Below are 26,504 nucleotides of genomic sequence, written 5' to 3'. Positions count from 1 at the left end.
CCGACTAATGTTTATTTCACACAATTATATATTAACCCTTGCCATATATAAGAGAAAAAGAAAGGAAAACGTGACAGTTCTGATGAGATAAAAAATATACAAGAGAGACAAAGAGAAAATTAATATAAATAGATATTAAAAATTAGTGATAAAATATCATGTTTATTTCATATACTTTTTTTTTCATAATCTCTTTTACAATATTAAATTATTATTTATTCTTAAATAATCCAATCACTCAATACAAGTAAGGAATATAATTGTTTAGGTAAGTACAGTGTGATCTTTATGGTTACAAAGAAATAGAATTGTCTTTTCTAATGATGTTTTGGATGAGAGAGAAGTCTTAGATTCTATTATTCTAAAGTCCTGGAAATGACTATCACTTGTTAGTAAGGGAGAAACTATTTTGTTAGCTGATTGGTATTTGAACCCACGAAATTATATCCGTCTTAACTTTGTATCTTTTTATTTTTCTGAGTAAGTAATTTTTCTCTGTGTATAAGGGTTTTGAGTTCCCTTGAACTCTCTCTAATAATATTTGTTTTACCTATAAAAAAAAAACTCAATACAAGTAAGGAAATCTTTTACAAAATAACTATTTTTTATTTTTAAATATATATTTTATAGTAGATATTTTTATTCAAGAGATAATATATGTTAAATATTTTTTTTGTTAAACATTAATATTTTATTAATAACAAGTTCAGAGCATAAAGATATTCCAACATGTTACAATTCTAAAAAGAATTAACAACACATGTCAATGGATCACTAATTTAATTTACATACACAATTTATCTTCCCAAAGACTTTGCTGCAAGCCACTTTCAAGAACGATATTTAATAGAATCAAACATTTTACTAGCATTTAATACACTGTTATTAAAGAGTATTATTCTGCTGAAGCCAAGTTATCTATATTATCACAAATCATACCATTACAACTCATCTCTATTTCTTTTTTCTACATTAAATTCCACACATGCTCATTAATACCTATGCAAATTTTTAGGTAAACATAAACTAATATTAAACCATTCAAACCCTATGTATCACAGTCTCATAGAGATACTGTAATGCAAAAGAAAAAAAATGTAACATTTTCTCATTTTCGGTATCACACAACCCATAAGCTTTTGAGGAAATCATTAATCCATGTTTGGTCAAATTCTACTGCATTAGTCAGTAGATGCCAAAAGCATTGAGATGCAAAAAGGGAAGCAAGGATAAATGTACCATGTCAAAATAAGAAAAATACAAGGACTCCTTTAGACCTAGTTTGGCTAATCTATCAACACATTTGTTAGCCTCTCTACATTTATTGTCAAATTTAATGAATTTAATACACTTTAATAAGTCCTTAAAATTTTCAAACACTTTAAACAGTGGGTGAAACTAAGACTAAATATTCAAAATTAGAAAAACAACCTCCTTACAATCACTCTAAATTCAGACAATGTGGTAACCCTTCAGTATAGCTAGTTGCAACTTATAAAAGATGTTGTAAAATTTAGCTTCAAGAGGGGATAATAGGCAATTTTGTTGTAGAAACTAATTAAGAATTGACTTTTACTATCGTGAAATAGTCCTCCACAAGTAGCTTCACCATGAGACAAGGAGACAACACCATCTACATCTAGGTTTATATATATGGTTAGGAGGAGAAGAAATTCACTTAACTTTAGTTTGGTCATACACAAGTTCTAGAAGGTAATTGGAATTGCCCCTATAGTTAGAGAACTTATAATAAAAATCACACAGAATCTTGTGAATGAGGAAGTTAGGCTAGATAGAAGAATTTTGAAAAATAAAAGTATTCCTATGTTTCCATAAATGTCACATAATAACCCTAAAAATTCTGTATCAAGCAAAAAATTTACTAAAGTTGTGGTTAGATAAATTAAATAACAACCAATCTAGAGTACTTTTATTGAAAAAACACACCTATTGACGAAGAAAAAAAATAGTGTTTTCATACTTTTTTAGCATAAAAATAGTTCTAATAACATATATAATAGTTTCATAGGCATCTCCACATCTAAGACAAATAAAAGAATCAATTATGCTTCTTTTACACCTCTCCTTATTAGTAAAAAGTTTTTCATAGACAACTTTCCCAAAAAAAAAAAAAAAGAAGACAATTTTAGGAGAGCCATCTCCAAGCCAAATTAGCTTAAAATCCTTATGGCTACAGTTAGAATCTTGAAATAATTGATATGCTAACTTCACATAAAAGACACATTTATTTGTCATATTTCAGAAAATAGAATCTGAATTCCTAAATAGAGCAAGTGGAGTAATAAGGTCTATAGCCTTACAAATCTATTTAAGAAGCAATTTTGATATCTTATCCCAATCCTAGACACATGTAGAAGAAAATAAAGTTACAAAAATGTCCAAATCAACTTCGGACACATGGTATAGAGAATGAATAAATATTTAGTAAAGTGAGGGTTCTAATTATCAATGCAGAGTTTAATGGAGATTCCATCTTCAATAGTCCAACTTATCCCTAGATTAAATAAAGGGAGATTAAACTTTTTCATAAATAGGAAACCTTTAAACTCTTTCTAAGGTAAGGGGATTGATCAAGAACAAATTTGTATTTATTACTAAAAATTTGGGCCCAAAAAGAGTATTTTGAGAGGTGATTAGCTTCCACCGCAACTTCATTAAATAAACTCTATTAAACATCTTAAGGTCTCTAAATCCAAGACTATTTTCTATTAAGCTTGCAAATTTTCTACTACCTTATTAAGTGACACTTTTTGTCTCTCAAAGAACTTCAAATAAACTATTTACAAATACTATTGATTTCATTACAAGAAGTAAACATATTAATAGTTTACATAACATAGGATGAGATATTCATAAGACAGGATTAAAAGGATTTCTTTAAAACATGCTCCTTTGAAAACAAAATTTTTAGTAAAATATTTAAATCATAATTAATTTTTATTTTAAATACTCAAACTTATTTTTGAAATATAAATTATCTCATATGATTTAAGATTTTTATTTTATCTTAATTTTAGTTGGTGTATCATGAACAAGAAACTACTCTTTAGTACATTGTGTAATATATGGGCATTTTATTTTAAAATAAATAAATATTTAATTAAAAAATAAATATATATTTTTCTTTCATTCATCTTCTCTTCCAATTAATCGTGGCAATTTAAAATTATAAGTTTTTTAAAGTTATGAAAATTTTTAAAATTGTAAGAATTCAAAATCGCAACAAATTAGGTTCCAACAATCACATCTTGTTCTGAGACCAAAATAATTATAAAATTTTTAAAATTGTGACAATTTTAAACCATGGCAACTTGTCTTACCTACTTCGTGCAACTTGCCAACACACACATGTTAAACATGCAACAGGTTTATCATGCAAAGTGAAAGATTACATATGTAACTAGAAAAATATTTTTTTAAATAATATTATTTTGATAAATAGTTTATTAAAAAGTACATTTTTGATAAATAAGCCAATTATATATGTATAATTAAATTTAATTATTTAAAAATTAATCTTACATTTTAAAAAAGTTATAAAAATTTATATAACTATTAAATAAATTTTTCCGATACCCTTATAATTTTAACCAATGAAATTGTGACTTAGTTTTTAACGATGTTATGTCATAATTTTTTATTTTTAATTTAGACCATACAAATTATATATTTATTTTACAAAATAATGCTTTATCTAGCTCCTTTTCTCCTAAATCCAATAGTTCTACAAAACAAAATATGCTCAGGTGGCTTCAACATAACTTCTACTCGTAGGATCCAATTTCAGTTTATTCAAATAAAATAAAAGAAAAATATGCTCAAGGTACTTTTTTTGTGTCCTAAAATTTCTAAGGGTCATAAACACATTTTGTGAGGGTTGGAGACTATGGATTTTTGTTTTTCTTGGGGTTACTTTCGGTTCATATATATATATATATATATATATATATATATATGAGAAAAGATCTTTTCACATATACTATGTATAGTACTGAGACAGAGAAAGAATTGAAGGGTTCGATATCGAAGAGAAGGATTTATTTAATGAAGAATAATTATGGGAGGATTTCGCAGAACTGCTAAGTCGAAGCAAGACATTCATGAAATCAAATTTTTGTTCGAACTTTTGGAGGATTATATTGCAAAAATTAATAAGAATAGTACTGAATGCCAAGTTTCATGATTAAAAGATTTAGAAGTTAATTTGACATTAATAACACAGTCACTCAAATCCTCATTAGGCACACATTGCAGAGGGTACTAAAACCTTCTAAATTTTATGAGTTCCGGAGTAATGCCCAATTATTAACTAATTTTTTTATTAAAATAAGTAATGATTAACAATATATGTATTTCTTTTTTACAAATATAAAAAATATTTAGTATGAAAATGTACTTTAGGTGTTAAAATTATAACATATTAACGTACTCTAAAAAATTAAGTAAATATATATTGATAACTACAAATGCTAATATAACTCATTAACATATTTTTTTAAAGAGTTATATGTAACACACTTTAACTCATTAAATTTATGTTTTAATTACAAAAGTCATAATAACAAAGATTAATCTAATATTAAATCATTAGCATAAGAACACAGTCCATATAGTATTATAATTCAAACGTTGTGTCAAGATACATATTAAAATGCAATACTATCACTTTGAATATAAAATATTTGATAAAATTTCAAATTATAAATGATTATTTTTATCTTTTATTTTTTAATATATATATATATATATATTATATTCAATTTAAAAATACTTTTCTAAAATTAAATGGGATAACGAAGTTGCCTCATTTAGTCCGTACAAAAAACATTTTTATTTCCATAAAACAAGCAAATCCAATGTTAAGATTCATATAAAGACCCCACAAATATAACAGTGATTATATTTGAAACATCGATCAAAACACACTTCCGATCCAATCGATTTTGGAAGGGAGTTATTGAGGTAATCAATGATAGTCTTCGTGACACGTACTCATGAAATCATAACATTTGTGGTTCACCTATATCACCTTCACGCAAGATGATTCATGTGCAGCCACTTATTATGTATAGTACTGATCACTCTACATAGTTGATCAGCATCTAGCTTGCAATACTAAGAATACATTTTAAACAATAACCCAGATCCACGCAACTTTTCTTCTATGATTTTGGACAATTTTTCAGCCATTGCAGGGGTAAGGTAATTTACCCAATCTCCTATTTCAGCCTTTCAAAATAAGTACTTTCTCTCAAAGTTTCTGCCAAATGTTCCAGATTTATTTACCTCTAATTCCTTCATCTTCTCAAAGCTACAAAGATTGATTATGTTTTCAATCGCTCCACTACTTTGCTCCTCTTGACTGAAAGAATAACCCAAGAACTCTGCCAATCTTTTCACTTGAAAGTTGACATTTTCTTTAAGGTCCTCATACTTGAGGAACAAAACCTTGTTGGGTCTAGCTATGCTCTCCTTCCAATAACTCAGCATTTGGTTTCAAGTTGGACCAAACCCAATTATCCCCTTGCAATACATATCAAAAGCTTCCTCAAGTGTTAATTCTGGTAAATTTTCTGGCTTAACCTTGTTGAGGAAAATCCAAGTAGACACAAAACTGTCAAGTGGGTTCCTACAAATATAAATTATCTTACAATTGGACTCTTTTATTGACTTAGCCAATGAATGAAATGGAATGTGTGTACCAAAAAGTCTTGGCTGAGTCAAGTTGGTTAAGTCTGGAACTTGATCATGGGTGTTGCCATAAATGTTATATTCAAAAAAGGGCACAAGTTCATGGGGATTGGAAACAAGCAAAGGATGTGTCATTGACGTGCTAACATCATGGCGATATATAATTGCAAAAGTAAGCGCTTTCAACCAAGTGGTGCCTGATTTTGGATAGGTGGCTACAATAACATCACTTTCCTTAGCTTGGAAGTGCTTTTGGAAAGTTACTATTGCTTGAATTTCAGCTGGCTGACACCAAAATCCTTGAAATAGATAAAGATAGCGTGTTCTCCAACCTCTCTCTCTAGGAAGAGAGAGAATCAGCTCCATACTTTGTTGGCTTAGCTTATCTTCTTCCATTATTGCCTACACCCCTTTCCTTGATTTATTTTGAGAAGTGTGTGATTTTTGTTGGAATCGTAGAGTAATAATGCTAGATCTAGCATTGATTGGCATGAAAATTTTGTTCACAAACTACTGTTATTTATAGCACCATTCAGTGGTTAAAGTAGAAGAAAAGAATCTAATTATTATTTGGTCCGCATATAATACCTTCAGGAATTATGGCATTGACAATAATAAGATCAATACAACCATTGAACACAAAGCTTTCCTTCTTTCTTTCGAGGGTCCACATTATATTTCTTTTTCAGAATTTAAGGAAAAGTTTCAGTGTTATTTTTAGTTGAAATTGCGTGGCTCTGACTGTATATTTTCATTTTTTTTATTTATAAAATAAATAATAAAGAATATCTAAAGTTGTTTATATCGCTGCGGTGATTGATTGTGATCGTCGAGTAAAAATTGTTTATAATTTTACATGTTGAATTTAAATATTTAAAATAGTTAATATTGTGTATACTATTATCTTTTCTGTATGATTTATTAAATCTTAGATTAATAATTAATAATAATGATAGTTTTTAATAAATAAGGAAATTATACTTGAAATAATAAATCTTGTTTAATTATTATCATTACTACGCCAACAATTATAGTCTTATTAATCCGTACTCTTAAGATATTGCTTAAAATAATAATAATAATAATAATAATAATAATAATAATAATAATAATATTGATTACAATATAATTACATGAGTGAACTGATTTTTATTTACCAATTTTTTTTAAGAAAAATATATTTTTATCATTTTCATGCACCTAACACCTTAATGTACATGACAAAACGTGTTTGGCGTGGGAGAAGCACCGAAACCTCAAAATATCCGACTAAGAAAAGCACAAATAAATAAAAGAATAATGCTATATTATTATTTTTATTATCTCTTATCTTGTATATATAAAATAAATATTTACTTCGCTAAAATTATTAAAAATAATTATATATTATAAATTTATATTTTATTAAAAAAATTATAATATTAAATGGTTAAATTAGTGTAATATATATGAATAAATGAATATATCTACTTTTATAGATAAAAGATAAATATTTTATTAGCATAAATCTCATAATATATAAAATATAAAAAGTTTAGTGTCATATTCTTATTTTTGATTTCACTGTATTCGCGTGTGTAACACAATTTTCTCTTTTTCTCAAAGATAATTTAATGTATTTTACAAAATTTTATAATTTTAGTTAAAGAAGTTTTGAGATAAAAATATTTATTTTTATTTCATTGAAATAATTTCTCTCTAAATACATGTTTGATTTGCTAAAAAGATAGATTTTCCCAATACTTTAAATTATTTAAAAAACCTTTTATTACATTTAATTTGTAAACATAACACATACCAACAAAGGTGGTGTAGTGATAGAGAGGCTTGTCCCTTGGTTTGGTCTTGAAGAACTCAATTTCAAGTCCCGCTAAGGTAACTTTGTTTTAGACCTTGCATGCGTGTATTGGCATGTATTGAAATGTGGCATGCATGTGTCGAAGAAGGAAGAAATATAGCAGCTATGTGTTGAAGAAGGAAGAAGGGTGACAAGACCAAGTTCATTCCATGCTCTCTCTTCCTCCCTCCTGCAAAGCTCTTTCTCAGTTTTGTCCATCCCTCCCACCATTTCCCTTCATTTTTTCAGCAACTTTGAGCTGAAAACCACCTTCCTCCTCAACCAAAACTTGGAGCACTTTCCTTTCCATGCATAAACTAAGGTTTCACACTTTTCCTTCTCCAAAATCTCAAACCATAACCTCCATTGTATCAAGATATTTACTCCCATTCTTACATGTTAAAGAGGTGAGATTGTCTTTTTGAATATTGAAACAAGGTTTCTATTTTTTTTTCTTAGTGTTTTCACTTATCAAAGTAAAGATATAAGGTTCTTGCACCTCTTTCATGGAAAAGTTTAGGGTTTTCAGCATCTAGCCGTTGTGTGAGTCGGTTCTAAACATTTGAATACATTTTTTTTGAGCCTGACATCTGCATATTTGGATTGTAAATATTCAAGGATGTTGATCCATTATTAGGAGAGGAACTTAATGATATTTGAAGATATTAAGTAATTTAAACTTGTAAATATTTAAAGATATTCAAAGACATTAAGCAAAATTTATTTTAGATATTAAAATTTTTTGAAGTGTTTTTAAATATTGTAAGATATATAATTTTTTTTACATTATATCTTATTTTATACTAAATCAGAATATTTGAATAAAATATATTTAGTTATAAATAATTTTTTTTGTCTAAACTCTGTCTAAATTTTTGTATATCTATCTATCATGATTGGTTATAATGTAAAAAAATTCACATATTTTTTTAAAAAAAATTAAAGATTCTATATTGGTTCGATCATAATTTATACAAAAAGTTATTTTTTACATTGAATAAAATCAATATAGAATGTACAGATGTAAGAAGTTATTTTTAACTCACTTAAAATTTTTTTTTACACTAGTGTACCAATTGGTCTTAAAACTAAAAAGGGAAAGTAGTGAATTGTTTTAAATACTTTTACAAACATTTTTATCAAAATAGTGAGACTAACTTTTTAAAAGGGTTATCTTCCAAAGTTAAATGGATAAATAAATGATAGAAAGGAGCAAGAGATTTTATAATTAATTAGTGTAGAGAAAGTATATAAGTTGTAAGAATTAAAAGAATTTAGAGATGCATACATTAAAATATAATTTATTTTAATCTATCACCAATAACTTGTGACTTACATCCAATCTCCAAACAACGCTTAAGATTTTCTCACTTTATCAAAGAAATTAAAATATTCTTTTTGCAAGCACTGATTTAACATACGTAAACAGAAACCACAAAAAAACTATTACACAAACAAATTTATAAATTGAAGCACTATGACTAATTTAGAATATGAAATATAAGCTCTAAAATTAATGATAAATGTAGGACATAATTCATTTATTTTTCTCATAGTTGTATGCACTAATTTTAATCATAAAGTCACGTTAAATATTATAAAAGACAACTCATAAGGATTTGAAATAAAAGATGAAAAAAATGCATCAATTCATCAATTACAATAATCTTCTAATCCATTAACTTCATTCTATTTTGCACAAAGAAAAAAGAAAAAACACTTTGAAAAAGGTTGTAATTAATTACTAAGGCTATAACTAATTAGGTCATTCAAGTTTTTCAAAAACCAAGTTCAAGAGATTTTTTAATAGATTAGAAACCATTCCTTAAGTTATTAGATTACATTTACGGTGAAATTGTGCCAAGACACAATCAGCCTAATAGATTAGGCAAATTCCACAAAATGATTGGCACTGAACATGTTTTTATTTTGGGTAAATTGTAATTTTACCTCCAACTTTTATATTAATTTAATTTTAATGTTTCAATTTTTAATTACATAATTATGCAAAATTCATCCTTTCGTTGTCATCTAATTTTTAACAACAATTTGACAAATTTTTTTTCCCTCTCCTTCTCTCTCTCTCTCTCCGTTGGACTCTTGTCTTACTGTTCTTGCTGTTGCTTTGTTTCTGCCCAGCCCTTGCACACTCCGCTATGTAGCACCAAAATCGTTCTTCCTTCAAATCTCATTCTTCTCACACAAATGCTGGCAGTGACGAAGAAAGTATAAATTCTAGAAACTTTCACAAGTTGCAACTACCAGCTTTACCTACGATAAGAACCCGACAACACTGAACGTGCGAAATCTACTGAAAACTTTGAAGGAGCTTTTGGAACCTTGCCAAATTCGTCAAAGAATGAAAACCATTAATAAGGAAAAGGAACGAGCAAAATATGACGAGTTGAAAAGTTTTACCGAAAATCTTCTCTACCTTAGGTTGATGTGACTTGCCCTAGCCTCTCTAATTTGCAAAATCGTTGAGGAGAAAATAGAAAAGGGTTAGAAGAACGTAGTTACTGATGACAATGATAGAGAAGATTTGAGTTTATTTAGAATAGGTTTCTTTCTCTTCTAGGTTCAGAATTCGGCCCCACCCCATCCCCACCTCTTCTATCTCTTGAATCAACCCATGTCGATAGAGTGAATTGAATATATATAAGAACTAACAACTAATAAATATTTCAAACATATTTGTAAAAGAAAATAATTATATTGAACCAAGTGATGCTGTGTCCATTTTATTGCTATCATTTTAATATAAACGTAATATTATTATTTTTTTAAAAATAAACTACACAAGTTATAACTTATTGCTTTGCAGTTACAAACTTCAGAAAGAAATAGCGTTTGCGAAAGGATAGTGTGAGCATCTTAGAATTCCACAAAACAAGTAAATAAAGCATTTATATTAACTTAGAGAAAGAAAAGAAAAGAAAGAAAAAAAAAAAAAGAAGGCTTTACTCATAACTTTAGCACATATTTCTTATCCAACAAAACATGGATGGATAACAACAAAAAACTACAATAGCATTTGTCTTGCACATTATTGCTACATGCTTGTTTCTTGTAGTCGCTTATTATATAAACTAACCACAAAATATGTTGATCACTGGCTTTAAGTACACAGTTTAAACGATAGACCCGATCCAGTTAACTTTTCTTTGATGCTTTTGGATAGTTTTTCTACCATACAAGGGGAAAGGTAATTTACCCAATCTCCGATTTCACCTTTCCGAAAAAAGTTCTTTTTCTCAATGTTCATACCTACAATTCCAGATTTATTGACTTTTAAATCCTTCATCTTTTCAAAGCTACATAGCTTAATTATGGCTTCAATCACTCCACTGCTTTCCTCCTCCTGGGTAAAAGGACAACCCAAGAATTCGGCAATTCTTTTCACGTGAAAATTAGCATCTTCTTTAAGATCCTCATACTTCAAGAAAAGAACCTTGTTTGGTTTATCTATGCTCTCCTTCCAGTAACCTAGCATGTGGTTCGAATATGGACCAAACCCAATTATTCCCTTGTAGTACCTTTCAAAAGCATCCTCTATTGTTAATTCAGGTGAAGTCTCTGGCTTAATTTTATTGAAGAAAGTCCACGCTGAAATAAAAGTATCAAATGGGTTTCTACAAATATAAATGATCTTACAATTAGATTCCTTGATTGATTTAGGCAATGAAGGAAATGGAATATGAGTACCAAAATGTCTTGGCTCGGTCATATTTGATAGGTACTGATGAATTTGGTCATTGATACCTTCACGAAAGACAAACTCAAGGAAAGGTACGAGTTCATGAGGATTGGAAGTAAGTAATGGATGGTTCTCAAAAGTGAAGCGTTGGCGATTTACGACGGAAAAAGTAAGGGCTTTCAACCAAGTGGTGCCTGATTTTGGAATGCTAGCAACTAAAACATCATTGTCTTTTGCTTGAAAGTATTTTTTGACAATCGTTTACACCATGAATATGAAATGATGGGCACCAAAAATCTTGAAAGAAATAGAAATATGGACATGCCCAACCTTTCTCTCTCGGAAGGGAGTGGATTAGCTTGTGATCTACTCCATTTGCCTCTTGGCCACCCATTGAAGCCATTGGATTATGTTGAATTTGAATGGTAATTTACTAATAGGAATTGGATGAGAATATAGTCGTTGGATGATACTTTTATAGCATCAACCAGTGGTGCAAGTTGAAGAAAACCAAGTACAATTTGTTTATGCATGTGTGTGGGGGCATGTACACATTATTCTTTTGATTTTGTTAAAATCAGTGTTTATGTGAATTGTAAGTATATAAAAATAATTTTTTATTAGTAAGTATTTGTTATATTATAAAAAAATATTATATTTTTATTTTTAATGTAATAAATATTTTTCGATAATTTGTTATATAAAAGGAACATTAAGGATAAATATTAGGTAGAAGCTAGCATGAGTTATCAAGGTAAGTGACTTATAAGTGAGTGACTATTTTTAAACCAATGAATGTATTTTAAAATCTACAAACAGTTCAGATCTTTTACTTATAACTTAATAATACAAGTTTATGCATTTTTATTATTTAATCCATCATAAAAATTTTCAAAATTTCTCTTGGACCTTCAAAACTTATTATTGTCTTTTGTCTTCAAAACTTTGTATATTAACTTTTTTCTTCTTCTTTACCTTTATGTATCTTGGATCTTCTAATCTTATTTTAAGAAAGTATACATTAATATGTGTATTCAAATGCAATTTGAATACATAATAAAAAATAAATTTTGAGTCAATAAAATGTTGAATGTTATGTTAGACCTTTAGTGTTTTATATAAATCATATTTATGAAGTTAATGATTTTTAGAATTAAAAATTTTATATCCATTCTTACAGTCTTAATTCATCATAAAAATAAAGTTTTATATTAACACATTATTTAATGCCCTTTTAGATCTTTCGCATGTTCTTCATGTATAATGATTGTTTTTGCATCGCACAAATGCTGCAACATTCACTTAAGCTGAGTTTTTTTTTTTTTTTTTGCTTAAGTGAAGATTATTGAAAAAAAAAAACTCATTGGAAGTAATTTGCTTAAGCAGAACATAATCAGCTTAAACCGTGAAACACAGCTAGCATAATAACGACTTTAGCGATAAATATTAACTTAGTGAATGTGTATTAGATTCATATATATCTTTGATTCGCTTAAGTGAATGTGTGTTAGCTTAAGCAAATTTGACGAAAAAAATGATTTATCTTTGTCTAAATTTAGCTTAAGCAGAAACTTTGCCTTAAGCAAAATCTACAGCAAACTGAATTCTCTACTTTTTTTCTTGCTCAACAAAATGTCATTGCCTATGTTCTAATCAAACCAAAGAGATAATTTTTGAGATAATTGGAATGAGTATATGATGTTTTCAAATAAGAAACCCTTACATTTGAAAGTATAACAATTCAAAGGAAAAATGATTATGTAGGTTTAGAATTGATGTGAGAAATGAGTTTACATACTATCAAGGAGGGGAAATAAGAAGGAATTGAAATAGAAGAAAGAGAGATTGAACAAAGCTTCTATGACAATATTCCAAAAGAGGATTACGTGACTTCATTAGATCACTCAGTACGGAGGAATTTAACCAAACGTGGATTGACAATTTCTTCATAAGCTTATAGGTTTCTTAATACCAAAAAATGAGGAGGTACTGCACTTTTTTTTTGCATTGCAATACTTTTATGAGAATGTGGTACATGGTGTTCGAATGGTTTGGTGTCAGTATATATTTACTAGAAAATTTGCATAAGACATTACTGAGTATGTGTGAAATTCAACATAAAAAAAGAAAACTGTAATGGTGTGGTTTGCAGTAGTATGAACAATTTCTCTTCATAGAAATAATATTATCTTCTATAAGATGTACTAAATATTAGTAAAATATTTGATTCTATTAGGTATCGTTATTGAAAGTGGGTCAGGGTAGGACGTTTGAGAAATTTAATTGTGTATATGAATTGAATTAACAATCCTTTAACATGTATTATTAATTCTTTTTAGATATGTAATAGGTAAGAGTACCCTTGTACTCATACTTTATTTTTAAAAAGTTTATTCGGATTCTTCCGGCTTATTTTTTTTTTTTTTTATAGGTAAAACATATATTATTAGAGAGAGTTCAAGGGGAACTAAAAACCCATATACACAGAAAAAAATTACTAACTCAGAGAAATAAAAAGCAAAAATATACTTATACAAAACTAAGACGGATGCAATTTCGTGGGTTCAAATACCAATCAGCTAACAAAATAGCTTCTCCCTTATTAATAAGTGATAGCCATTTCCAGGACCTCAGAATAACAGAATCTAGAACTTCCCTCTCATTCAAAACACCATTGAAAAATACAATTTTATTTCTATGTAACCACAAAAACCATATTGTACTTACCTGAACAATTAATAAACATATCCCTTCTCTTTTACTACAGCCAACACCAATCCAAGAAAGCAAGTGAGTCGATATATCTGAAGGCAAAACCAGTGAGAATCTAAGCCAACGTGCAGTAAAGTACCAGATTTGAGATGAAACTGAACACGTTAAAAATAAATGAGTTGGAAGTTTCTCCAAACTATGACAGAAGCAACAAGTTATATCATCAATTTGAACACCTCGATCAATCAGCAAACCCTTACAACGAAATGCATTCAGCAATAATTGCCAAGAAAATACCAGATACTTAAGAGGGACCTTTCCTCTCCATAGCCTTTGCAAGGCATCTGCCGTACACTGATCTACACTATTAAGACTACCAAAAAGTTCAAATAGCCATGAATACGCAGATTGTACTGAATAACAACCTGAAGAATCTGCCCTCCATACCCATTTATCTTCTTGTAGTAACTTAATAGAAACTCCATCCACAAACTCTAACAAAAGATTAAAGCTTGAGATCTCATGTTGAATGAGTCATCTTGGCCAACTAACATCCCAAACCCACCTAGTGCCATCATAAAAACCATTCTCCAATACACATGATTCAGCATTTCTCGCCACCGCAAACAATTGCGGAAATGCTTCACACAATCGTACCCCGCCTACCCACTTGTCTCCCCAAAAAAGAGTGTGTAAACCTGCACCCACACTCCTATCAAACTTCTCATCCAGCCAAGAATTTCCTTGATGAATAACCTCCATCAAATCACGCCACCACAAAGAACATCTGTTATGGACTGATGGATGCTGAATAGAAGAAGCTAATCTTCCATATCTAGATTTCAACACCCGCACCCACAATGAACTAGAACAATTAACACCTTGCCACAACCATTTACTAAGAAGCGCCCAATTAAACCACTGCACATTCTTAATGCCCAAGCCACCATTCTTCCGCGGTCTACATACCGTTTCCCATTTCACCCGGGGATTTTAGATCCATCCTTAACACCCTTCCATAAAAAATTCCGTTAGATAGTGATAATCTCCTTTATCACCGACTTCGATACCTTAAAAAAGGATAACGAGTGCAATGACATAGAATTAAAAGCTGCATTAATCAAAGTCACCCTGCCTCTAATCGATAAATACCTATGCTTCCATGATGCTAACCTCTTTTTAAGGGCATCTAACACACTCTTCCATGCACTAGGATTCTTCTAGCTTGTGGTTCATAATATAATTTATTATTTGAGTTCATACTAAAAATATAAAAATTATTTGTCCGTAGCTTTCATCGTTACAGGTTTTCAATCTTTTGTTTGTTATGTTTATTTAATCCCATGCATCAAGATGGAATTTTTTCCTTTTGTCCCCAATTGTTTTTGTTTAATTCGTTCAAATTTTCAAATGAAATCTAGTTTGTGTATATTATAATGTCATGTGCAATATAGGTATGCATTCGATAGACAGGTTCCAATAATTTTAGTTTGTTTTTATAAAAAATAATTCATTAATTAAAAGTGTAAGAAAAATTAAACCTAACCCGTGATACATGCATGTTAAGAAAAATTATATAATACAGTAACAATTTAAACAATTCAGAAAATCCTTGTTTATTTCGTTCAAATTTTCAAATGAAATTGAATTTATGTATATTATAATGTCATGCATGTGCAATATAGGTATGCATTCGATAGACAGGTTCCAATAATTTTAGTTTGTTTTTATAAAAAATAATTCATTAATTAAAAGTGTAAGAAAAATTAAACCTAACCCGTGATACATGCATGTTAAGAAAAATTATATAATACAGTAACAATTTAAACAATTCAGAAAATCCTTGTTTATTTCGTTCAAAATTTCAAATGAAATCGAATTTATGTATATTATAATGTCATGCATGTGCAATATAGGTATGCATTCGATAAACAGGTTCCAATAATTTTAGTTTATTTTTATAAATAAAATTATTAATTAATTAAAAGTGTAGGGAAAATTAAACCTAACCCGTGATACATGCATGTTAAGAAAAATTGTATAATATAGTAACCATTTAAACAATTCAGAAGATCCATGATCTACTGCAAAATGTAAGATTTGTCGGCAAAAGAGAATAACTTGTAATTTTTTTTTTCTTAAACTATTTTTTTTCTTTCTCTCTTTATTCTGGGCCAAAATCTCACTCTAATATAATTGTTGAGGCATATGAGACTACTTAAAACACAAAAAAAATAATAAATCTCTTTATGTAAAAGTCATTAAGTAAATCATACGAATAAACTTGAATGTCACTCAATCAAAGCTTGTCACATAAATTTTGGATCCTTTTCACCTATACGTTGCTCACTTTCTTTATTCAACGAGACTCATTCACTTATACTTGATATCTCAATAATTTCCCTGTGTCAAGTATAAGTCTCTTTTATCATGAACACTTCCTTTTTAATAAATCTCTTTAATTTTTTTTTTTTCCAACGAGTATCTACCCAACATAAGAATATGAGAGTCCTTGATCAATAATGTTCCTTAAAACTTGTACCATTGTTAGTTCTAATCACCAAAATATGTTGCTCAATTTCTATATTGTTAGGAAAGATTTTGTTACTGAGTGGGTAACCTAGACAACATTGGCTTGATACCAATATTTTGGAAAAATGTTAAGTTTTATGCATTCTTTATTCCCGAAAGTACTCACCTGAAAAAGAAAATAATTAATAATAATAATAAAAAACACACATATACATGCACAATTTTAATGTAGTTTTACATCTTTTGCCTAAGTCCAATAATCTCAACATAATTTTTTATGGATAAAATTAGAAACACTTTGTCTCAACATGGGTCACAATAGGACGATGAAAGCATGTTTGTGAGTTATCTATGTAAAAAAGTTATTAGCATCCTATAATATTTATTTAAACAATTTATTTATTTAACCTGTAATTTTTATCATTTTATTGTTTAAAAGAAAGAGAATTCATTGACATTTTAGAAAATAAAAAAAATTATTTAAAAAATAATTTTGACTTGATGAATTCAATTCTTACTCTTACTTATCTCTAGATTTAACGAGAAACTCAAAGTTACCTAGTTCTATTTAGAAATTTTAGAGAAAGTTTATTAATTCAAAATTTAATAAAAAATAATTATTTAAAATAAAATTATTTTTATAAAATTATAATATTCAATATACAAGATAACATGACTATACATATTATTTTATAATAAATAACACAAAAAATAAAGAGAGATCACACACCTATTGTAAATTAGTGTAAGAAGAAAAAAATTAATAATGACAATAGAATATTTTAACTTAAAATATTTAAGAGAGTATTTTAATTAAAAAAACTCATTACAAAGAATTTATGATAACATAAATTATACATAAATCCTTTACGATTGATTCAACGACCAGATACAATATAAATCACACAATGATATTGTACAATATGATATGTTAAAATATTTATTAAAGTTAGAAACATGACTTAAAAATTTTAAAGATACAAATAATTTTATTTAACAAAAAGAAATTTTAAGGAGAAAGAAATATTTAGGTTAATTAGTAAAATAATTATTTGATTAAAAGAAGTTAAAATATGATTAATAACTTTGTATTTGCATGAGACTCAAGGTAAAGTTAATAAATACAAGGTACAACGATCGTAAAAGTAGAATTCTTACACATTAGCATTGCAAATAATTGCATTAATCAAGTGAAACATATTTAATTTAACTAATTAATTAATAGATAAATAATATTTAATAATAATTATAGAGAAACATTTAAGAGAATATTTTGATGAATCAATGAGATAAAATTAAAAGAAGTATACTTTTATTAAGCAATAAAACATAAAATTAATTGGAGATTACTTATTATTGAGTTTTAGAATAAATTTATATTATTTAAGAATTTACTAGGGGAATAGTTAAAGAATAAATTTTAATTAAATAAATAATTATATAATTGATTAACATTTTAGATGGGTTAACAATTTAATAATTAAAGAAAAATATTTAATATAACATATTTTGATTAATTAATAAATAATTACTGACTAAATAAAGTTAGAATATGATAAAATTGTATTGCATAAAGTATAGGATAATGTAAGTACATATAAATTTTATCAATTTATACCACGTGATGATAAAAAAGTTATACATTATTATTGTTATAAAATTAATGTAAATTTTTTATTATTTATTTATTATATTATATTATGTTATACAATTTTAGAAGAAAATATAATTTACTGGTATGGAATAAGAAAAATAGTGCATGAATCTAAATTAAATTATATGCATATTATATAAAAATAAAATAATAGCAAATATAAAAAATATGTTATATTAATAATTTTAATTTTTAACATCACCTTTCCATCCAATCATTATCATTAATATTTGTAAAGATTAGTATTTATAATCTAAAGAAATAAATACTAAAATTATTAACTAAGTAAAATGTTAAAAATATAAAAAAGTAAGAATAAATATCATTGTGTGAGTAAGTGCATCATTTTGAGTTATATAAATTAATGAATTTTTTTTATTTCATTAATATATATATATATATATATGGGGCAAAATCTTCTTATACTATTGTAAGTTTAAAAACTCTTACACCTAATCTTAATATTTCATTTAACTTACATCTAACGATTTATAATTTATTACTTTGTTAGCCGTTAGATGTAAGTTAAATAAAAAGTTCAGATTGATGGTAAGAGTTTTTAGACTTACATTAGTGTAAATGCATTAACATAATAATAATAATAACAAAATAAAATATTCTTTTTTTTTATATCATCATTATTTTTAAATAATCAATAAATAAAAATTAAAACGATTGGAGTTAAAAAGAGAAGTAAAATATTTTTACTAAAATAAACTAAAAATAAATAAGATTATAAAAATGAGTAAAAGAAAAATGTAGCCCCTTTTTATTTATTATTTTTTGTTTAGATAAACTTCTTCTTCTTCTTTTTTAGGTGTTGGACCAATGAAACACAAGCACAACTGTTTTTCAAAGAAACACAAGAGAAATAAACTTTATACTAAACTAGTCCAGAAGACACGTTTTGTTATAAAATAAAACAAATCTAAAAAATTAATTTTAAACGAAAAATTAGACAAAGATTATAATAAAAAATATTAATCATATATTTTAATTATTTTCATACATAAAATTACCTCAAATTAGTTTCTAAATTTAAAAAAAAAAAAAGTAGGATAAAATTTGGTATTCACACCCTTTTACTTACAATATTTGGATTGATAGAATTACACACACTTTTCTTAACACACAACTACTCAAGCTTCAATACAATCAAAAGACTTCATGTTGTTTTGTTGAGTATAAATTCTTGTGTTTATAATATTTTTAAATCTCTTAAAAAAAAAATTTAATTTGTAACTTGATGAATAATACACTTTAGTCTAAAAACATTTAAAATACTTAGATTTAAGTGAGATTTATAGTACCAATTAGATTAAGATATGCCCCCTAAAATCAGTAGCATTTTTATGTATCTAAATGAATCAAACTTTTATCATTCATATTTTTATTTATTTCTTATAAAAATAAATAAATAAATAAGTTGGTTTGAAATAATAATTTTATTTTTTTGAATAACAAAAGAAAGAAAACTTCCATCAGTTTTTTTTTAAAAGATTAAGAAATTATAAAAGGAAAAAAATGAAAGAAGTTTTTTTATAATTAATTTAAAATTTAAAAAGATACACATCACACTAGATAAATCATATTAAAAGCTTATAAAAGAATGTTTTTATAAAAAAAAATTTCATCATTACAAACATAATAGGAATTTTTTGTTTTTTGGATAAGACTATTTGCTTGCTAGTTGCATGGCTTACAATCATTAAATATGACATTTGTATTTCTTAATTGTCATCTTTTAAAGACTATATAAATGAAAAAGAGAAGAAGAAATCAATAAGTCCACAACGATCAATCTAACTAGCTAAAAAAAAATAAAATATTGTTACAAATTTAAAAATCTTAACGGTGAACAATACAATTTTTAATTTAAAAATTTTTATTTAAAAAGTTTGAATTTTATTATTACAAAAAGGGAATGAAAACAAATAGTTTTTAAGAAAAATAAAAATTTGTCTTAATAAAATAAAAAATTTCAGAATTAATTCTTAAAAGGAAAATACAATATTACAAATAATCAAACTCTTAAACCAATATTATTTTATGTATAAAATGAGAAATTTTTAAATTTTTGACATTTTATGAAAAATCCTAACAATAAAAAGAGAGAGGAACTATGAGAAAGGAGATCAGGAATTGGAGAGGAATTTTTTTAACAAAAAAATATAGAAAAAAGAGGGCTAGTAGAAAGGAAAAAAAACAAAAAGCAAGCAAAGGCTTTCAAAAGTCCAAGTAAGTTTTATCTTGTAATTTTTAATTTAAAAGTTTTTATTTGAAAAATATGAATTTTTTTATTACAAAAAGGAAATAGAAACAAAGGGCTTTTAAGAAAAAAACAAAAATTTGTCTTAATCAAATAGAAAAAATTTAGAATTAATTCTTAAAAGGAAAGTAAAATATTACAAATAATCAAACTCTTAAACCAATATTACTTTATATATAAAATGAAAATTTTTCAGATTTTTGACATTTTATAAAAAATCCTGACAATAAAGCAAAAGAGAAACCATGAGAAAGGAGTTCAAGAATTAGAGAAGACTAGATTTTTTTGAAAAATATAGAAAAAACAGGGATAGTAGAAAAGAGGAAAAACAAAAAGCAAGCAAAAGATTTCAAAAGTCTAAGTAAGTTTTATCATGCATTTTTTTTTTCTATTTCTTGACATATTCTCACAAGGAGCATGTCATACATCCATTCAACCACATATTTTTCTAAAAAAAAAAATAAATTTACAAAACTGCCGCCGGCCACCATCTTCAGTCGCCACCGACCACTGCATCCTTGCCAGAGCTCTGCTACCATCGCCATACTTCTTCACCATAAAAAACCTTACCTCAACCATTGTTTCCCTCTTTTTCTCTCTTCTGAACCACCACTTTTAATGTAACATCCTCAATTTTATATTTATTATTATAGCATTGAATGTTGGTTATATGTGAAGTTATTTGAATTTTAGAGAGTTTAAATGATGTAGGTTGCAGGATATTCTGCTGTGGCGAGAAAAGCGTCCAGAAATCAGGCATTCTGATGCTCTCTCGCTGTAGCGAGGAGCTCTCGCTGTAGTTAGAATGACAGACAACAAAGTACAATTTTGTTTGATTTTTTGCTGTAGCAAGAATTTATCGCTATAGTGAGAAATGGCTCGTTGTAGCGAGAATGTCGCGAGTTTAGGGGTATTTAAGGGTTTCCAAGTTAGAAAACTTGGATTACAATCCAAGTTTCGAGCTCTCCCTTGTTCTCTCGACCGCTAACCCTCTCTTCTCAGAAAATCTCTCCAAAATCTCAACTTTCTTTCAAATCCAAGCTTGGGAACTTCATCAAACAACTCCAAGTAAGTTCTTGGAGCTTTGTTTTCTCTTTTTGGGTGTTTTCTAAGTTTCTCCTTTCTTAAAATGTTCTCTTTTGTGATATCTAGGAAGATTTTGGTCCTTTCACCTAAAACCCTTCACAAAATCTCTTTCAAAACTTCGTCTCAAGGTAAGGAGGGCTCTATTTTGTTATTTTAAGCATAATAATTATTTTTTAACCATGAGAGTACTTTGTGTATGTGTTTTAGTATGATTCTTATGATTGATTGACATTGAATTATTATGAAAAATATGTTTGGCTGATTTTAGGTGTTAATGATATGTTTGAGTAGTCTGTTTGTTTGAAATTTAGTTCGGAAGTGCTTTACTAAGCACGATCTCTTACTGAATAATGAGTTTAGTATGAAAGAGAGTATGAGATAAGTGTAAGAAACTGAATGGTTCTAGTGTGAATAGTTACAGAGATACACTGGGGGTATAGAGTCTGGAGACGATAGGAAATCTAGGGAAAATGTAGGGTGGTGAGCGATATTTGCGCATGTGTACACATTCTTTCTGAGAGCGAATGCGCCACATGGCCTCACACTCGTTTCCTGACTAGACTCCGGACTATACCTTTGCTAAGGGGCCCGTTATTGTATACGTTGTATCCGTATACATGGGCTAACCGGCGACTATTTACCTAGTTATGTAAGACCTCAAGGACTACTGGAGGCATCGTATAATTCTGATTACAGTGCACTGAATGTGCGTATCCGAAAGAGAGCAACATAATAATTATGAATATGTGTATGTCTAATATATTGCTTTGAGATTTATATTATTATGATTCCTTGTATTCCATGACCATAATGGTGTTGTTATATTAGTCTTTAAAGTAATATTATGTTTTAAATGATAAGATAGGTGCTCATCTTTACTGATAATTTCAGGGAACCAGGATGACGAATCCGCAGGGAAGAGTTAGAATGGTAGATAGTTCTGTAGACTTTAGATTAAATTACGTATTTAATGAATACCAGCATGTAAATCATTTTAAATTTATTGTATTGGTAGAGAATGACCCTAGGGTTTATGTCATGATAGAGATGGATTTTGCTTGTAGTATTCCATTCGATTTCCCTAGGAGTAGGATACACCAAACTTTATGTGTATATATGTATAGAGGTAGAGTTAGAACCCCAGCAACACTTACTTACTTATACACCTACCATGACCACGACTCTCTAGGAAGACCTATCCGTTGAACCTTTGGCGCGTCATAGGGATAGAGGTCAAAGTTGACTCTAGCGATGGGTATCTGGAATCTGATGACGACTTAGACTCTGAGGACCTAGTCGAGATAGAGAGTTGGAATGCTGGAGATGAGTATAACTGAGGCTACTCTGGGATCCCTTTTGTAGTGTTTGATGTTGTAATTATTATTTTGATCTTTAAATACTCAAATATACAGTTTGTAAATTAATATACTGTGCTGTGAAGTTTATGTATAGCCTTTTTCTTTACTTTTGATTATGGTAATTTCAGAAATTTTATGCTATTGCACTATTCTATTGATTTAAATGGAAATATTTGATTAAATTGTAGTAATTACTTCCAGGAAAATTTTATGATATCTAAATTTCATATTGAAATTGAATTAAAAAGGAAAATTATTTATATGTACTAAATTTAAAATAAGGACATTACAAATTAGTATAAGAGCAAGTCTCTCTCCCAGTACGGTGTGATTCGAGGATGAACCAAGCGAAAGCTGGTAGGCATGTGACACCCAGGCGCTAAGTGAGGGCAGGGAGTGATCGCCGGTGCAATGTGGCACGGACAAAGAGCAACTACCTGGCAGGCTTCCGGCGGTAAGGGGCACATGAATGAATCGAACTTACATAAGAATGAGAGGGGATCCAGAGACTGTGTATACAATTAATGATAGCTTAAAGGAATTGATTAGGACTACCTATACCAACAAAATGCATTTACTTTTCGGTGGCCTATCACTTAAGATCTCCAAAGTTAAGCGTGCTTAACTTGGAGCAATTATGGGATAGGTGACCTTATAGGAAGTTTCCGGAAAGTGTGCGAATGAGGACAAAGCACACTAAAAAGTCTCGTGTTGGTTTGTGGGGACAGTCGCCAGTCCCGAATAAGTTGCCGGACTGTTACATTTAACCTTCCAAAAAAATTATTATTACTCTCTTCTCTATCATTCTTTTATTCTTCAAACCATCACCTTCCACCACCTAACTTTCATTTTTTTTCCTTCTTCTCCAGATCATCATCTACTATAAAAACACTTATATTATCTATTTTTTATTTTTCTCCCTCTCATATATAAATTCATCATTCAAAGAAAGGTTTTTGTCATTTTTACTTCAAATCTTCACCATGTTCTTCTCTTGAAAAATGTAACTCCATGTTTCTAAGAACCCTAGAGCTCAAATATGAAACTATGGAAAATTTTGCAATTTTATGTTTTTTATTTTGCCAGTCTGTGGCCCAATTCAGTTGTTAACTTTTTGTTGACTCTTTTTTTTTTGGGCTGAATTTTTCTATTTGACCTTTTGGTTGAATTTTTTTTTCCCAAATTAGTAACTCAATTTTTTTGTTTGACTTTTTGTTGATTACTGATTTGGGATTAATCTGATGGCCCAATTTTTATTGTTGATTATTTTTCTCTTTTTTTTCTTTAAATTTTATTTATTTATTTGTTTGCATCTAAATTATTTAATTATGTTATTTGTTATCTGTCTTTTCTTGTAGCATCATTATTGTTTATTGTATTTTATAATTTCACTATGTTAATAAAATTTTATTTTATATTCATATTTTATCTTTTATCTCATAATTAGTAAATTATATTTTTCAATTTATTTTTTTATATGATGACTTCAATTTGAAATATTAATGTGTATTTTTTTATCACCATGTGCTATAATTGATAGAGCCTATGTTACCTAAATTTTGTATAATATAAATTTATAATATGTTTTTTTTAATTAATTGGGTAGTTATTTTAATAATCAACCAAAAGGTGTTTTTCCTTTAATTACTAATATAATGTTAATGTGTAGCGATTCTACCTTCATACGTTATAAATTATCAAAACCTATATGTACCAACGTTATCTTAGGTTTATACACCATTAATATAAAAAAAATATTTTTTGACTTCTAAAATTAATGAATTACATATTTTTTATTTAATTAAAATGTATCATCTTGAACATTTTAATCATATTAATGCAATGATTTGTAGTATTATTATGTAGCCTTTCTACCTTTTGGATGCTTTAAATCGTTAAGACTATTGTGTGCCAACGTTACCTTGAGTCCTATGCAATATAAATTTATTAAATTAAGTTTTAATATTTTATTAAATAATTATCTTCTTTAAATATATTTATTCTTTTCATTAAATAGAATTAATCTCATATTTTAAATTTTTTATTTCTAATTTTGATAAATTAAATAACTAAACATTTACTTACTTATTTATACAAATTTTGACAGTATCGATGTGTAATTTACATTGTTTTAGATATCCAATAAATTATGAGAGAAATTTTGTAGAATAAGATGCCTTGGAGAATTTTGTAATCCCTATGAGTATTAGGGTCTTGTGCCACCATCTCAGTCAACTTAATCAATGTGGGATTAATTCGATTCAAGTTTTGAACCTTCGAAAACAGGTCAAAATAAGAAATAATGATGCTAAAAAGCTAACTGTTAGGAGCTTCTTGGGTTGTAAGAGACTACTTGAAGGCATTTTTTGAACAAACTGGTTAGAAGCATAACTAACTAATTGCATAAAGCAACAAAATAACAATACAACCTTCACTTTTTACCCTTAGCACTATCCTTATGCCTATTCTCAAGAACCACAAAGTCATTAAGCCATTTTGACATGGTTTTCTTCCTCTTAGGCTTCTCAATTTCTTAGACATGATGATAATCTTCTTCCATTTCAACGTTTGTTCCAACTCTTTCTCCAAGCCTTCTTCCTCCTATGAATCATATCAATGTCTAAATTTTTGTATATCTATCTATCAAGATTGGTTATAATGTAAAAAAAGTCAAATATTTTTGAAAAAAAATAAATTCTATATTAGTTTTACCATAATCAATTTAGAAAGTTATTTTCTTCATCAAACAAAATCGATATAGAACGTAGATCTCTACATCAGTTAGATCATAATCAATATAAAAACATTGACAATTTATATTAGTTTTAGCACAACTAATGTATAATATATCTATTTTCTATATCAGTTGATGGTAAATTAATGTAGAATATATACATTTTTTATACTGGTTTCATAAAAACCTATATATATCATCTGTATTTATATTGATTATTCAACTCATGTAAAAGGTTATTTTAACTGACTTAAATCTTTTCTTTACACTAGTGTACCAATTGGTCTTAAAACTAAAAAGGAAAAATAGTGAATTGCGTAAATACTTTTGCAAACATTTTTATCAAAATAGTGAGACTATATTTTTAAAAGGGTTATCTTTCTAAATTTAAATGAATAAATGGATGATAAAAAGCAGTATGAGCTTTTATAATTAATTAATGGTAAAGAAGGTATATAAGTTGTAAGAATAAAAATTTTTTTAAAGATGAATACATGAGAAATATAATTTATTTTAGTAACTAGTAACTTGCATCCAATCTCCGAACAACGTTTAAGATTTTCTCACTTTATCTAAGAAATTACAATATTCTTTTTGCAAGCATTGATTTAACGTACCTAAACAGAAAACACAAAAAAACTCTTACACAAACATATTTACAAATTGAAGCGCTATGAGTAATTTAGAATATGAAATATAAGCTCTAAAATTAATAATAAATGTAGGACATAATTCATTAATTTTTCTCATAGTTGTATGCACTAATTTTAATCATGAAGTCAGATTAAGTATTATAAAAGACAACTCATAAGGATTTGGAATAAAAAGATGAAAAAAATGCATCAACTCATTAATTACAATAATCTTCTAATCCATTAATTTCATTCTATTTTGCAAAAAGAAAAAAAAAGTA

At 27.7% G+C, this 26,504-nt stretch overlaps 2 pseudogenes; both read right to left on the bottom strand.

The window, feature by feature from the left end:
* Window positions 1-5,136: 5,136 nt before the first annotated feature.
* LOC113866148 lies at window positions 5,137-7,916 on the bottom strand (annotated as a pseudogene).
* Window positions 7,917-10,564: 2,648 nt separating this feature from the next.
* Window positions 10,565-11,649, bottom strand: LOC113866147 (annotated as a pseudogene).
* Between the last annotated feature and the right edge of the window lie 14,855 nt (window positions 11,650-26,504).

Source organism: Abrus precatorius, unplaced genomic scaffold (genome assembly GCF_003935025.1).
Source record: "Abrus precatorius isolate BTA unplaced genomic scaffold, Abrus_2018 Scaffold4, whole genome shotgun sequence".
In the NCBI taxonomy this organism is placed as follows: domain Eukaryota; kingdom Viridiplantae; phylum Streptophyta; class Magnoliopsida; order Fabales; family Fabaceae; genus Abrus; species Abrus precatorius.
The sequence above is the reverse complement of the archived record's forward strand: the minus strand, read 5'-3'. Positions and strand labels throughout refer to the sequence as shown.